Below are 14,903 nucleotides of genomic sequence, written 5' to 3'. Positions count from 1 at the left end.
TATAGATGTATATTAAATTTCCTGATTATTTCCCCTTTTAAATCAATAATTGTCATTTTTGAATCCATTTTTTCTGTGTTTTTAGTTCAAAAATCATTTTGTAAAATCTAAAGATATATGAAAAAAGATACCCTAACCCTAAACATTGTTTTAGATCTATAAAAACATAATATTCTATATACTGTTAATCCAATAAATAAATAAAAAATCAAAATATTATATCTAAAATGGTCCTAATCCTAACCCGAACCAACCCGAGTCTGACAACCTTGCCTTAGACCATTGCAGTCTATCAAAAGACCATAAAGTGTGCACAGTATATATTTGGACTCAAAACAGATCACTGTACTCAATGGAAAATTCCCATTTCCACCAAAAAAAGAGTACTACTGCAACCTTATTATTTTTTGGAAGTATTCAAAACAGGGGAAAAAATGACTGATTTTCTGAGATAATGTTCTGGAGTGGAATCTATTGCATAGAAAAATCTCAAGGCACACCACATCTGAAAATCTTTTCATTTAAAACTATGTCGCCTATATTAACAATAGTCATTCGCATCAAAGTTTATCAGCAGGAATCACATAAACCAGCAAAATGATTAAAAAAATCTAATATTACACATTAACCTAATGCCACCAAAAGCTGGAATCTGCAGACCCAGAACAACTTCCGGTTCAAGTGATGCAAAAAGTAAAGTAATGTCATGTTTTTATCGCATAATTTTATGACTATTCTCCAAATATTACACAAAAAAGGTGCTTACACAGACTTTACGTCACCAAAAGTTGATGCCCTAGAAACCAAACAACTTCATGTTAGAGAAAAATAAGCAACAAAATGTCTCTTTCACAATTTGAATCTTGTAATAGTAAAGCTATAATTTAACATTCACCATATTTTGATTTCAACCTCATCATAGTTCAATTTTAACCTCACAATATTCATATAAATATTTCTCTCTGAACATTACATTGTCTATGCAATTTCCCATGGCACACTGTTCAGACAAAAGGTTTTTGGATCTTTTTTGCCTGTTGTGAAGATATGTATCTCGTATTGAAAACAGAAAAATAAGAATTTGGCCTCGGTTTGTCAGCCACGATCACAGAACAAAGTCGAACGACAACTTAGATGCAAAAAAGATGGCGAGTGGTATGTGAGCTCTGCCCAGAAATCCCTATTTCCTGCTCTGACACTCATTTCATTCCAGCCTCCATTTTTTTTTCTCTCCAGGAAATACATTTCAGCAAAAACTCAAAGCCAAGTCATCCCAAAGACAACTTTCCGTCACACGGCGGCACGCCGGCGCCTACTGTTTCAAAAATTGAGTTTGTCATTGATGGACAGGGCCGAGTCGCCTTCATCCAGAGGGTGCCGGATTCACTTCAGAGGACATCCGAGGAATAAAGCTATCAAAGAGCAAAATCCCCGAGCGGGCTAATACGACGGCGACGGCTTAACCGCGGACGCCGTCCTCATCTTGAAGTGAGATCTGCTCTCCGCCGAGTCTTAACTTGTGTCCCGACTAACTTTGAAGGCTTTTTTGAGCCGGTTATCGGACTATTTCTCATTGAACGTCCCCCCCCGGCGGGGGGTCAAACGGCGGGAAGCGCCTCCCTGTCCGACAACGTTGACCTTTGTCACCTCTTCTATCTGGCCGGGATAAATGCTCATCAGGTACAGCGAACGAGGGAGATCAGACGGAAGCCGTTCTGATTGGAGCGGCTCGCCCGCCAACGCCGGCCGGCCGGCCGGCGTGGACTTTTGCCATTAAATCTTCCTCTTGTTTATCTCCTAATTGACCTTATCTCTCCTTATCTAATCTGCCGCTCCATCTTTCCGTGGCGCGCAATCGCTCTCATCTCATCTCGCCCCGATTTTATCCGGGCGGTGGCATCGGCGTAATGGACGGGGGGCCTCCACAGGTAATTATTCAATCAGCCTCGTAACCTTGCGGCGGGATGGGCGGCCCATTAATGCACTCGCCCAAATGGAGATAGCAGCGCTGACTGCTAATCCCGCGGGACGCCGAAGACGGCCGGACGAATGACGGACGGCGTTGCCAGATTTGGCCCCCGGGCCGCCACTTTGACACCTGTGGTCTAAGGCGAGGGTGTCAGACTCGGATTGGTTCGCGGGCCGCTTTAACGTCAACTTGATTTCTAGTGGGCCGGACCATTTTAGATATAATATTTAGATTTTTTCATTTTATAAATGGATTAAAAGAACTGGATTAAAACCCCTGAATATTCTGTTTTTTAATTTCTGTGTTTTTAGTTCAAAAATCTAAAAATATATATTAAAAAAGCTAAAATAAACAATGTTTTAGATCTATAAAAAACAGAATATTCAGGGCTTTTAATCCAGTTCTTTTAATCCATTTATAAAAAAGAATCTAAATATTATATCTAAAATGGTCCGGCCCACATGAAATCAAGTTGACGTTAACGCGGCCCACGAACCAACCCGAGTCTGACACCCTTGACCTACAGCACAGGTGTCAAAGGGGTGGGCCGGGGGCCAAATCTGGCCCGCCGCATCATTTTTAATCCATTTTTTCTGTTTTTAGTTCAAAAATCATTTTGTAAAATATAAAAATATAAAAAAAGCTAAAATAAACATTGTTTTAGATCTATAAAAACAGAATATTCAGGGCTTTTAATCCAGTTCTTTTAATCCATTTATAAAAAAAATATCTAAATATTATATCTAAAATTGTCCAGGCCACGTGAAATCAAGTTGACGTTAAAGCGGCCCGCGTACCAATCCGAGTCTGACACCCTTGCCTTAGACCACAGGTGTCAAAGTGGCGGCCCGGGGGCCAAATCTGGAACCGCCACATCATTTTGTGTGGCCCGGGAAAGTAAATCATGAGTGCCGACTTTCTGTTTTAGGATCAAATTCAAATGGAGTACAGATCTATATTAAATTTCTTGATTTTCCCCCTTTTAAATCAATAGTTTCATTTTTTGTAATCATTTTTTTCTGTGTTTTTAGTTCAAAAATCAATTTGTAAAATCTAAAAATATATTTTAAAAAGCCGCCACTTTGACACATGTGGTCTAAGGAGACACCCAGAGGTCAAAGGAGCATTTGGGTGCCAGCCAATGACCAGACGTCACTATTCAACAGCCAATCCATTTGACTCTGCTGTATTTTGAACGCGGGTCAAGAGGTTGTCGTGCGTAGATTTCCACACCGGCCCGATGTCGCGTGTCAGTCTGGACGTGACTTCACCTACTCTCTTTCGAAACCCGGCCGGACGAATGACGGCGATGTCACCCGCAGTTCCGTCGAGGAAATATTTGGGGCGGGAGACTCGGCCAATGGCGGGGAGATAGATTATCCCCGATGCCAAAAAAAAAGCCGCCGAGCTGCTCCATATTCATAAGTGCAACTCGCCCCTGAGCCTGACCCCATAGAGTCCCGCTCTCCTGGCACACAGTGGCGAGGGCGCCGCAGCGTTTTTTCCTTTTGTTTTTTTCCGTTGTTGTCGGCTGCCCGCTTTGGCTCGGGCTCTTGTTTATTTTCTGCAGGGACGTTTTAATTAGGGCCTCCAGCTGTCAGAGGTTCGTTAGCGCGCCGCCTCCTCCGCCCGGGCTTGGGCCCGTCCGCCCCGCGGGGAGTCGCCGGTGGTGGCGGCGGCGGTGGCGGCGGCGGTGGCGGCGGCATCGGGCAAATGAACACATTTGAGTCAAACGGCACGCAGGCTGACAATAGCCGTCGGCCGCCACGCCACCGCCGGGTCCCAGAGGTGGAGACGTAGTGGTTTTACGCCTCATCTCCTCAACCTTCGGGGGCCGAGGGGAGTCCGGACCAGACCGACAATGTCCGCACTCCCACCGGGCAAAGGTGAAAAGGCAGAGGAAGAAAGGACAATCAATGGTCTGGTGCTATATCCATTATGAACTGCAGATAAATGCATATTTTTTAGGAAAAAGGGGGACGATGGTTGAAGAGAATCACTGTCGGAATGTTCTCGGATGAAACGCAAAGTCGTCTTTCTTCAGTCTACGTCACATGTGTCAAAGTGGCGGCCCGGGGGCCGAATCTGGCCCGCCGCATCATTTTGTGTGGCCCGGGAAAGTCAATCATGAGTGCTTGCCTTAGACCATTCCAGTCTATACAAAGACCATAAAGCGTGCACAGTATATATTGGGACTCAAAACATATCACTGTACTCAATGGAAAACTTCAATTTCCACCAAAAAAAGAGTACTACTGCAACCTCATTATTTTTTGGAAGTATTCAAAACATACTGTATTACAATCCCTAAAGGAGGACTATACAGGGGAAAAAAATGGCTGATTTTGAGATAATGTTCTCGACTTTCTGTTTTAGGATCAAATTCAAATGAAGTGTATAGATGTATATTAAAATTCCTGATTTTCCCCCTTTTAAATCAATAATTGTCATTTTTTAATCCATTTTTTCCGTGTTTTTAGTTCAAAAATCATTTTGTAAAAACTAAAAATATAAAAAAAAGCAATTCTTAATGATCCGTTGATCTGGAGCGCCGTTGTCACATTCAAGACTCCTTTAAAATTCCACTTCTATCTTCTCACTCTCGCAATCTCTCGGTCTGGGCTACGTCACCCCTCGTTTGCCGTTCGTATTGATTTTTCATTAGCCCGCGGGGAACAATTGAATTCTGCACGGCGGCATTTGTCGATGCAAACACCAGAAACTTTGGCTTTGTCCCATATTCTAAAAGTATGCTTGAAACTGACTGATTCAGAATCGGTTGTGCTAAATAATTGACTAGTAAAACCCCAATCCCATTCAATTTTTCCCTAAAATGATTCAACCCTATCATATACTCTACCTGCCCTACAATTGGCTAGTGACCAACCCAGGGATGGCGAGCATGTCCCTATGAGGCAGTAAATCAGGTTATTTTGCAAAAGATCAGTTATTCCAAACGGACAAAACAGACGAGCAGAAAACCAAAGTTTGGAACGACCCGGCCAGAAACCAGTCCAAAATTTCGTGACCAGACGTTTCGTCGCCGGACGTTTCGTCGCCGGACGTTTCGTCGCCGGACGTTTCGTCGACCGGACGTTTCGTCGACCGGACGTTTCGTCGACCGGACACTTCGTCGACCGGACACTTCGTCGACCGGACATTTCGTCGACCGGACATTTCGTCCCCGTGTTTCGTCGCCGGTCATTTCGTCGACGGACAATTCGTAAGTTTAGTGGTTAGAATTAGGGTCAGGGGATAGTGGTTAAGGTTAGTGATTAAGGTTAGGGGTTAGGTCTGTCAACGAAGCGTCCGTTCGACGAACCGCCCGGCAACGAACTCTCCGTCGACGAAATGTCTGGGTACCAAATAGTTACCCTAAGGCACCCGAGCCCAAGAAACGCCTTCAAATCCATCAATCCAACATAGCCAACATTGCCCAATTTTGCCAAAGCTTAAATCCCAGCCAATCCGTTCTTCAAAACCCAACACACCAACTTCTGGCCTACAATTTATCATATTTTCCTCCGAATCCTAAAACTGTTTTGGCAAAAAAAACTTCTTCTTACCAGTCTGCGGTGAACACATCCCTCCTATAGCGCCTACTTTAATTACCCGAGACTGACGGCAAAACTAGACTGCATCGAAATATTAAAAAAAAAAACATATACGAGATATTCCGGAGGATAATATTTTAGGCAAACAGTCAATGTCCAATATCAAGGAAAAATGTAGCAAAAACACCCTTGGAAATCACACGAACAGAATATTTGATGTTGCTGCTTTTGCAGCTCTGCTTTCATGTTGTTGAGTACTTATAATTGAGTGTCTGCAGCGTCTAGGGAGATCAACTTGCCTATTCTGGTTGGAGGGCTAAAAACTACTTATCATGCATTACGGCCCTGCTTGGACTTCACCATTTGGAAGTCAAAAGACTTTCTAACGTACATTTTTTTTCTTTCCCCCCCCCCCCCCCCGTCTGCTGATCAATCCACAGCTGCTGGACATGACAGACCCTCTCCTCAACAACCCCCCCAACCCTACACCCAAACCACATCCCGTTCTCTTAATGTTCCATATTTGCACTTTCTCCACGTTCCGCGGTTGACCTTGACGACCGAGCGGGGGCTCATTCCCATTCCCAATCCAAGGTTCTCTACCAACTCTCAAGGGCCCCCCCACACTTCCTCAGGTCCCCCTTTTTCCTCCTCCCTCAACCCCTGCCCGGGTCATTAATTATCTAATGGAATCGATAGCGCCGCAGATTGGACCGGAGCGACCCCGCCCACCCCGCACCGCCTCGACGGCGATTCTGAAGCACGGGTGGAACGACGGCGCGCTCCTCGAGAGCGGGAATACCCCGAAAGCCGAATGAGGACGTGGCCGATAAATAAATGATTAGAAGAGAGGGGGTTGGGGGAGGCGAGGCAAATCAGAGAGAAACGATGGCGGAACCACGATAGAGAAGGGGGGCGGCGGCGTCTGCTAATGTTCGCCATCGGTGATCAATACGGTCGTCCTCCTTCTCTTTTATTACCAGGCTCTGAAGTGAGCCTTCCTTTTCATGCCCACGCCTCTTCGTGGAATTCCAAGAAGGACGGAATGACGCAGTGCAGTCCGACCGTCGTCATAACGAGCGCTCTAAAGTGTCAATCAAAACACAGGATTCTTATCCTCGCCAAGGTAACGCCAAGACTCGTTTCTCTATGACAGGTCAGACGGACGCCGACGCCGGGAAAGCTCGCCGTTATTGTGGCGGCGCTTGTACGTTGTCGCGTCGTGTCATCTCATTCGCGGAGGAGGCTCGTCAGGGAGAAAAATAAGACACCCAAGGAGCTTTTTGTGAGGAAACAGACACGGGATAAAAGGGATTTGTCCGAAAATTAACAAAACAAAGGGGTAAAAACAATTAAAAGTCCTATTAATGAGTTTCGGGGAGAATTAAGCGCATGTTGAAGAAGGCCGGATCAATTAGAAGAGCGCACTATTTTAATCTCGGCAGGAGGGGAGTAGGGTTTATCTTTGGATTTGCTGGAAAGTACGCGCCAAAGTTTCAATATGTTCATAGACACTCGGTGGACATCTAATTAGGGACTAAAGAGATCCATTACGGATTGAACGTCATTTTAATATATTGGTCTACGCTATAATGACAGAACTTTTTATAGAAGAACCGTGACTGGATATGATATAAGTCGGCAGTGATTGGATTATTGTTATTGCTACTCATTTTTTTTGTTTTCATTAGGTAGAAAGTATTTGCAGGAACTGATTTGCTTGATAATATCACCACAACATGGCGGTTGTCCCCTGTTTTGAGGTCTCCCGTTTAGCCAAATTAAGTGTTTGCTGTCATTTTTTCTTAATATTGGTAGCTAAAAACTCAAAAAGGGACATCTTTTTCTTTTAAAAATCTTCAACAATCAACAATACTTTGCTAAATTAAATGTACTCCTGACTCATTTTAATCATATATGGAAAACTGATCGAACCCATATTGCTGTTAATAGCTCATATTTGTAAAATTGCTTAACATTGAACCCATTTTTGACGGGTTTTTTTCAAAGCTTAAGTGAGGCCTATTTGAAACAAGCACTAGTGTGACACGACAGGCTGAAGGCTATACCAAAAACTCCTCCATTAATCAGATAGAAAAAATAAATTAAATCCGACAATCAATATGTATACCTCCTACCAAATGTCAATCAAATCTCCCTGTGACAATACAAATAGATAAAAAAAATAAAATAATAGGGCACACATCTCGAACAACAACACGTCAACTTCAGCTCGTAAACTTTTGTAAACAAACCTAGTGAAAGTTTCTGAGGTAAGAGTTCAATCCAAGCAAATCACACACCAATTATTGCTATTATTGACACTTGACTATGCCTGATCGCGATGTCCACCATTTTGTTACAACGCTGCGCTCTAGAAATAAAGGTGAGTCATACGTAAACATCCCTCTTGGGGAAACCATGACGACAATGTCATCCCATGCTGTAAATAGATTTCCCACCCCTAATATAAATATAATAGTATCTTGCATTTCCTTTACAGAAGCGAAAATCCCGCTAACTGCGTACGACCTCTTCGCCAAATCCACCGCCACATCCGATGACCACATCAGCGCTGACCTCCAAATAACTACCCGAGGTCATCCGGGGTCACCCCTCGCCCTCTCGCCTTAAACGCAGACGTATCAATTAGCTCGGCGCAAGAAAAGTCTCACTTGCGTGTCGGGAGGGAAAAATATCGACTTAGTTGTGCGACGTTACTGACGAGCGAGAGGGGAAATAGATATGAAAATTAGAGATGCAGGACATGTGACAAAGCGCCAGATATTTCCCTCTCGCTCTCTCTTTTTTCAGGCCGGCGCGTGAATGACAGCGGGGGTTATGTAAGGAGCCGCCGCGGGGCCCGAACGGACAGTCCGAGCGGAGATCAGGTCAGCCGACTGTGACACTAAACACATCTCCATGACACCCCGTTGACACCCTCTGTCACAGACGCACACACGCACACACGCTGTCTGTCAACGCACCACACACACACACACACACACACCAATACACACGAGCAGGAAGTGAGCGAGCGGCTGTCTGTCAATACGCCCGACGCGGAGCACCTCGCTTTTCGTGCGTATTTGCGTGTGTGTGTGTGTGTGTGTGTGTGTGTGTGTGTGTGTGTGTGGAGTTGAGAAGAAAGTAGGAAAGAAGAAAAGGTGTGTGGGGCTTTTTTTGTGGGTGAATTTACATCTGCAATGGAGCCGCTACTGCACTTGAAGGTCATACATTTAAGAATTCAAGGTACGCGTTGGGGAAATCGCTACGAAGTTGGACTTCATCGCCGTGATGGAATTTGGGGAAGAAAAAGGGAGGTTGCAAAAAAAGTTGACAGTTGGGTGTGTTTGTATATATGATGAATATAATGAGGAGTCTGGTTTTTTTTTTGTTTTTAGAGAAGAAAGCATAGCGCGGCAGATGAAAGAAGGAAAAAACAAGCAGAATTTTGTAGTGTGGGAACAATATTTTGAGGAAAGTGCGACTCTTTATGTACTTGTGATGTTGGATGATGGTTTCTTATAAAGTGTATCGAACTGGTGGGAAATATTTATCGGGCTTTACTGATAATTCTCAATGACTATTTGTTTTTTTTAACTTAACGTATTTTCACGATTATAAGGCGCACTTAAAATTCTAAAATTTTCTCCAAAATAGACAGGCCGCCTTATAATCCAGTGTGCCTTATATATGGAAAAAAATTAAAATGTGTCATTCATTGAGGGTGCGCCTTATAGTCGTGAAAATACGGTAGTTCATCTTTTAAAGCACCTGCGAAAGGGCTAAATTTCATAAAAATGTGATAAATAAAACCAAAACGTGCATTTACTTGGTGTTTTTTCCCTTTCATTTGGGCACGGAATCCATCTTAAAGTTTTCATTCTTCAAATCTTGACATGAACTGAACCGAAGTTATACGCAGTACTTCATGTTCACGTCATGATATGTCCTTAATATTTCCATAACTCGCCTTCCTTCCGACAGAGAGAAATGAAATTCATTGCAAGGGCGATTGATAACGATTGCATATTACGGGCGTCAGACAAACATAACTGTAAACATGGCCGTTTTGAAACAAGTGAACGTAATCTAATCTAATCTAATCTAAGGATTGACCTCCCCCTCCTTTCCTTGTCATTTTGATGATGCCAAAAGGTAAAAAGTAGTAGAATGAAGACGGAATTGATTACGGAGAAAGTGCAAGAACAGAGGCAGACTGAGCGAAACTAATCAAGCGTGCGACATCTTGGCACGAGAACGCCGACCCCCCCCCCCCCCCCCCCCCCCCTCTCCGCCCAATCACAGACCCACCCTTCCGACGTGATAGCGCACCCAGGTATTTCTCTTCGGGTCGGCAACGTCGCTTGAACGGCGCTCGCGCATTCCGAAAGCGTCATTTAAAACATCACATACAGCACATGTGTCAAAGTGGCGGCCCGGGGGCCGAATCTGGCCCGCCGCATCTTTTTGTGTGGCCCGGGAAAGTCAATCATGAGTGCCGACTTTCTGTTTTAGGATCAAATTCAAATGAAGAGTATAGATGTATATTACATTTCCTGATTTTCCCCCTTTTAAATCAATCATTGTCATTTTTTAATCCATTTTTTCAGTTTTTAGTTCAAAAATCATTTTGTAAAATATAAAAATATACAAAAAAGCTAAAATAAACATTGTTTTAGATCTATAAAAACTGAATATTCAGGGCTTTTAATCCAGTTCTTTTAATCAATTTATTGAAAAAAAAATCTAAATATATATAAAATATATATATAAAAATAGCTAAAATAAACATTGTTTTAGATCTATAAAAAACTGAATATTCAGGGCTTTTAATCCAATTCTTTTAATCCATTTATATAAAAAAATCTAAATATACATAAAATATATATATATATATATATAAAAAGCTAAAATAAACATTGTTTTAGATCTATAAAAAAACTGAATATTCAGGGCTTTTAGTCCAGTTCTTTTAATCCATTTATAAAAATAAAAAAAATCTAAAAATTATATCTAAAATGGTCCGGCCCAATAATCAAGTTGACGTTAAAGCGGCCCGCGAACAACCCGAGTCTGACACCCTTAACATACACCAAACTAGTCTGAATCCAAACCAAGTTCCAATCCACCAAAGTCCAACTTCCCAATTTTCCCCGGCGACTCGCCTCAAATCTAAACATCAAATCCAACTCCCCCTTTTTCCTCATGTTGCTTATTCCCATAAATTCGAGCGTGGTGGTAATTAGCGATGCTCAAAAGAGTTTTTTTTTTGCCATCATGGCGGCAAAAGCGATGCGAAGCTTACAGCATCATCATCAAAAAAAAAAAAACCGAAAAAAACGCACGCGGTGGTGCTGATGTGGGCAGAAAAATGAAACTTCTCCCGCTCCAATTGCGTGGAAACGGAGCGGCTCGTCGCCCGGCGCAATGGTTTCGATATGGCTTCCTGAGCGAGACGGAAAAAATGGCCTAAAGGTGGGTCACGCCACAAGCCAGGCATATACATATAGATATATTTTTGTATATATATATTTATATAGAGAGAGAGTTGCAGATGTCAGGGCTGAAGCGGATGGAGAGGCTCAGAGGCTCAACGGGCCAAAGCAGGAAAATGTGATGACGCGGGTCTGTTTCTAGTCAGGGGCGCAATCCCATTTTTATTGGCGCTCGCGGCGCCGACTGACTCAAAAGTGAAAAGAAAAAATCCCGCTGCCATCCGTTGAAAATTGCAGAAAGAAACTTTTTTCCCGGATGTAAAACAGGTAGCGATCCCGCCGCTTTGCGTGCTCTTCAAGCGGCGCGGCGTTCCCCAAAAGCACGCTTCAGACGGAGAAATGTGCAAGTGACTTCCAAATCTTCCCTTCTTGAACGTCACGCTTCGGAAGACGCTTTGAAACAAACGAGCGTCACGGCGGAAGGGACCAAAAAGCCAAAAAGTTGCGCAAAGGGGACGTCAACAAGGTTTTCCGAGGGCGACGTGAGGACAAGTCGTTTTGACGTTGTTTGGGTCGGTCGCGGTCGCGGTCGTCGGACCACCTGCTGCGGACGTCCCGAAGCCGCTAAGACCAAGGGTGCCGCAACGGGTGGAGGCCGACACAGTGGCGAGCCGGTACGATCCAGGACAAACTTTCCCTGCACGGCAATGCTTGAAATCTGTCCGTACTTGTACAATGACAATAAAAACATGCCATTCAATGCATTTAACACGATAGAGATCAAGTCCGCTCGTCGACGTTGAATGATCGTGGTTAAAAAGCGCCATTGACAGGAATAAACGTCCAACTGGCCTGGACTGGGATCCCTGCCGGCCCCTCCCGGTCAAAACAGATGAGACGTCTATCCCGGTCAATGTAAGACGGTGAGTTTATTTGGATTGGATTGGATAACTTTATTCATCCCGTATTCGGGAAATTTCGTTGTCACAGTAGCAAGAGGGTGAGAATGCAGATATAGGAAAGGCATTTTAGACACAAATAGGTAATAAGTAAGTTAATAAATACACGAAAAAATATACAAATAAATAAGCGTGTCTCTGAAGTATATATATACCACAAATAGGTAATATATAAGTAATATATATATATACCACAAATAGGTAACAAGTAAGTTAATAAATAAATACATGAAAAAAAATATAACTAAGCGTGTCTCTGAAGTATGTATATATATATATATATATATATATATATATATATATATATATATATATATACTTCAGAGACACACTTATTTATTTATATTTTTTTTCATGTATTTATTTATTAACTTACTTATTACCTATTTGTGTCTAAAATGCCTTTCCTATATCTGCATTCTCACCCTCTCTCTCTATATATACATACATACATACATACATATATACATATATATATATATATATATATACACATGCATACACATACGTGTACATACACCCATACATATCCATACACACATACACATATTAGCACATATATACATACATACATACACATAAATGTACATGCATGCATACGGTAGGTCTTAACACAGCCATTTTTTTGTTAAAGAAAGTTATTCATGAAATAACATTAAAACCGCAATCCCTTCGTCGGCCTTCACATCGTCAAAGTTCACGACCCCAAGTAACGACGTCAACCTGTTCCTTTAACATCCTAATCAGTCAAAGTTTTCAGACGTCCGCCCCATTTTTTTAAAGCCCCTAACAACAAAAAAAGCAACTTTTCCAGAGAAACTTTTCAAGCCCGGAAAAAAAAAAAACGTTTAAAAGTTATCAACATTACGTGCAAGCGTGCCGGTAAATCCGCAGGAAGTACTCCTCACCTGACGGGCATTTCCAGCTCGGGATGCTCCGCTGGTGACCTCATCCACTTTGTCCGTCCACTGTCCCCCGTTTGGACGGCGTCCTCCTGGAAGCCCTCCCGCCCCTCCAGCGCCCCCCCCGCCCGCCCCACCTGGATCGTAAACACGGCAAACAAACGCTCTGTTTGTGTGCGCGTCTACGGGCGTGTTTGGGGACGTGCGTGGAGTCCTGGTGGGCCACCCCGGCCCCCCACAACACACTCTCCTCCCGCGCCTTTCCTCTTTCACTTTGCTATAACCAAAGCCGTAACACACTATGGATGGACTCCAAGTGTGTATACTATGTGTATATAAGCTAGCTGATGTACCTTTCTTTTCCTCTTCCCCCTTTCCTCTCCTCTCCTCTCCTCTCCACTCCACTAACACTCTGCTGCTCCGCAGCCTCCAGGAGGAGATGGACTCGGATTAGGACACAGCCACTGTGAGAATCTCTCTCTCTCTCTCCCTCTCTCTCCCCCTCTCTCTCGCTCTCTCACACAGCAACCGGTCCTTCCCTCTCTTCTCGCCGAAGCTCTTTTCTTTCCATTTCCTCCAGGGAAAGCTGTGCACACAGCAGTTGTCTCTGCCTTCAGCTGCTCCGTCTCCCTCTCTCTCCCGTCTCTCCCGTCTCTCCCTCTCCCTCACCCTTCTCCGTCTCAGTACCTAGTAGATATAAAAGGCATGCTTGTTCAGCCCCTCGCCTCAGTCAGTCTCTTCCTGGCGCTGTCTCGCTGTCTCGCTCTCTCGCTTCTCCGCCCGCCGCCTCGTGCTTTTTTTTTTCTCGTTTATCCCCACCTCCCTCGTTCCCCCCCGCGCGCCACCCCGACCGACCAACCAAGCAACCGAGCCAGCCAGCCAGCCATCTATCCATCCAGCCAGCCAGCCATCTCCCTCCCTCACCCGTCTCCCCCCCTCCTCCCTTCCCACCTCCCTCCCTCCCTCGCCACTTTTTCTTTCTCACTGTCAAAGTTGCCTTTCAAATGCTGATGAGCAGCCGGAGAGCGAAAGAATGAGCGAGAGGAAGGGCGGCAGCGACCGCTCAAACAAGTGGGGAGATTCCGTTACTTCCCCGAAACGACAAAACGCCACGTCGAGTACGTAAGAGCTCGCCAGCCGGGTTGGAATCGGAGGACGTTTGGCGTTTTGGCGCTTTAAATTCAACCCCGAATCCCTTCAACAGTTACCAGAAATTTAACTCACTCCTTTACTGACAGCTCATGTTGCAAAGTATGTGTTGTGGTAGTTAGTAAAAGAGGGAATTCCAATGCATAACAAATATTGACGCAAATAGAACAATTAATTTCAAAACTTTACACACACCTGTATGTAGTCATACCTCTACTTACGAATGCCTCTAGGTACGATATTTTCAGGTTACGATACCTTTTGAGATGCAAATGAGTGCCTCAAGATACAAAAAAAAGGTCCAAGTTACAAAAACGTCAATAAATTTCCTTTATACGTTATTTTATTTTGAAATTTTCGCGAATGCGCTGCTTCTTGCTTGATTATTTCCCTACACTCTACTGGGCTCTCATTGGCTGTGTCACAACAACCCTCCTGACACTTGTGCACATGCACTTCAACACGAATAGATTTTGCATGTTTCTTCATTTCAGAGGCTTATTAAATAATGTTATGATAATTTTCTCATATTTTTGGTGTGTCTTCTCATTTTTCCTACAAAGTTGGGACACTGAGGAATTTTTAAGGGTTCAGTGGGTAGTTTTGTGCGGACCGTGGAACGAATTAGAGTATTTACATATAAAGTACTGCTCTACTTACAAAATGTTCAACTTACAAAAAAGTTCTGGAACCAATTAATTTCATAAGTAGAGGTACGACTGTATATATAAAAAAATAGTCCCCATAGTTAGCTGGGATAGGCTCCAGCACCCCTGCACGAGCCTTGTGAGGATAAACGGTACAGAAAATGAGTGAATTGATAGGAATAATAACTATTTATGCCAAAATAAGAGCTATTCATGTCATACGTGTCTGTATGTATATATACATAGTGCCCGTAGTTAGTTGGGAAAGGCTCCAGCACCCCT

General features: G+C 43.6%; 1 protein-coding gene across 3 annotated transcripts in view; it reads right to left on the bottom strand.

Annotated features, from left to right (window-relative positions):
• The window catches only part of npas1 (neuronal PAS domain protein 1), an 89,020-nt gene that overhangs the window by 36,455 nt on the left and 37,662 nt on the right, over window positions 1-14,903 (bottom strand). For 2 of the 3 annotated variants that reach the window (XM_077612142.1, XM_077612144.1), the window contains exon 1: window positions 12,832-12,963. The exons of the other annotated variant lie outside the window; for it this stretch is intronic. The gene's annotated coding sequence lies outside the window, so the exon portion shown is untranslated. Of the gene's footprint in view, window positions 1-12,831; window positions 12,964-14,903 lie in introns of those variants that run through there. 3 annotated transcript variants of the gene reach the window in all.

This window comes from Stigmatopora argus, chromosome 10, assembly GCF_051989625.1.
Source record: "Stigmatopora argus isolate UIUO_Sarg chromosome 10, RoL_Sarg_1.0, whole genome shotgun sequence".
NCBI classification, from domain to species: Eukaryota; Metazoa; Chordata; class Actinopteri; order Syngnathiformes; family Syngnathidae; genus Stigmatopora; species Stigmatopora argus.
The sequence above is the reverse complement of the archived record's forward strand: the minus strand, read 5'-3'. Positions and strand labels throughout refer to the sequence as shown.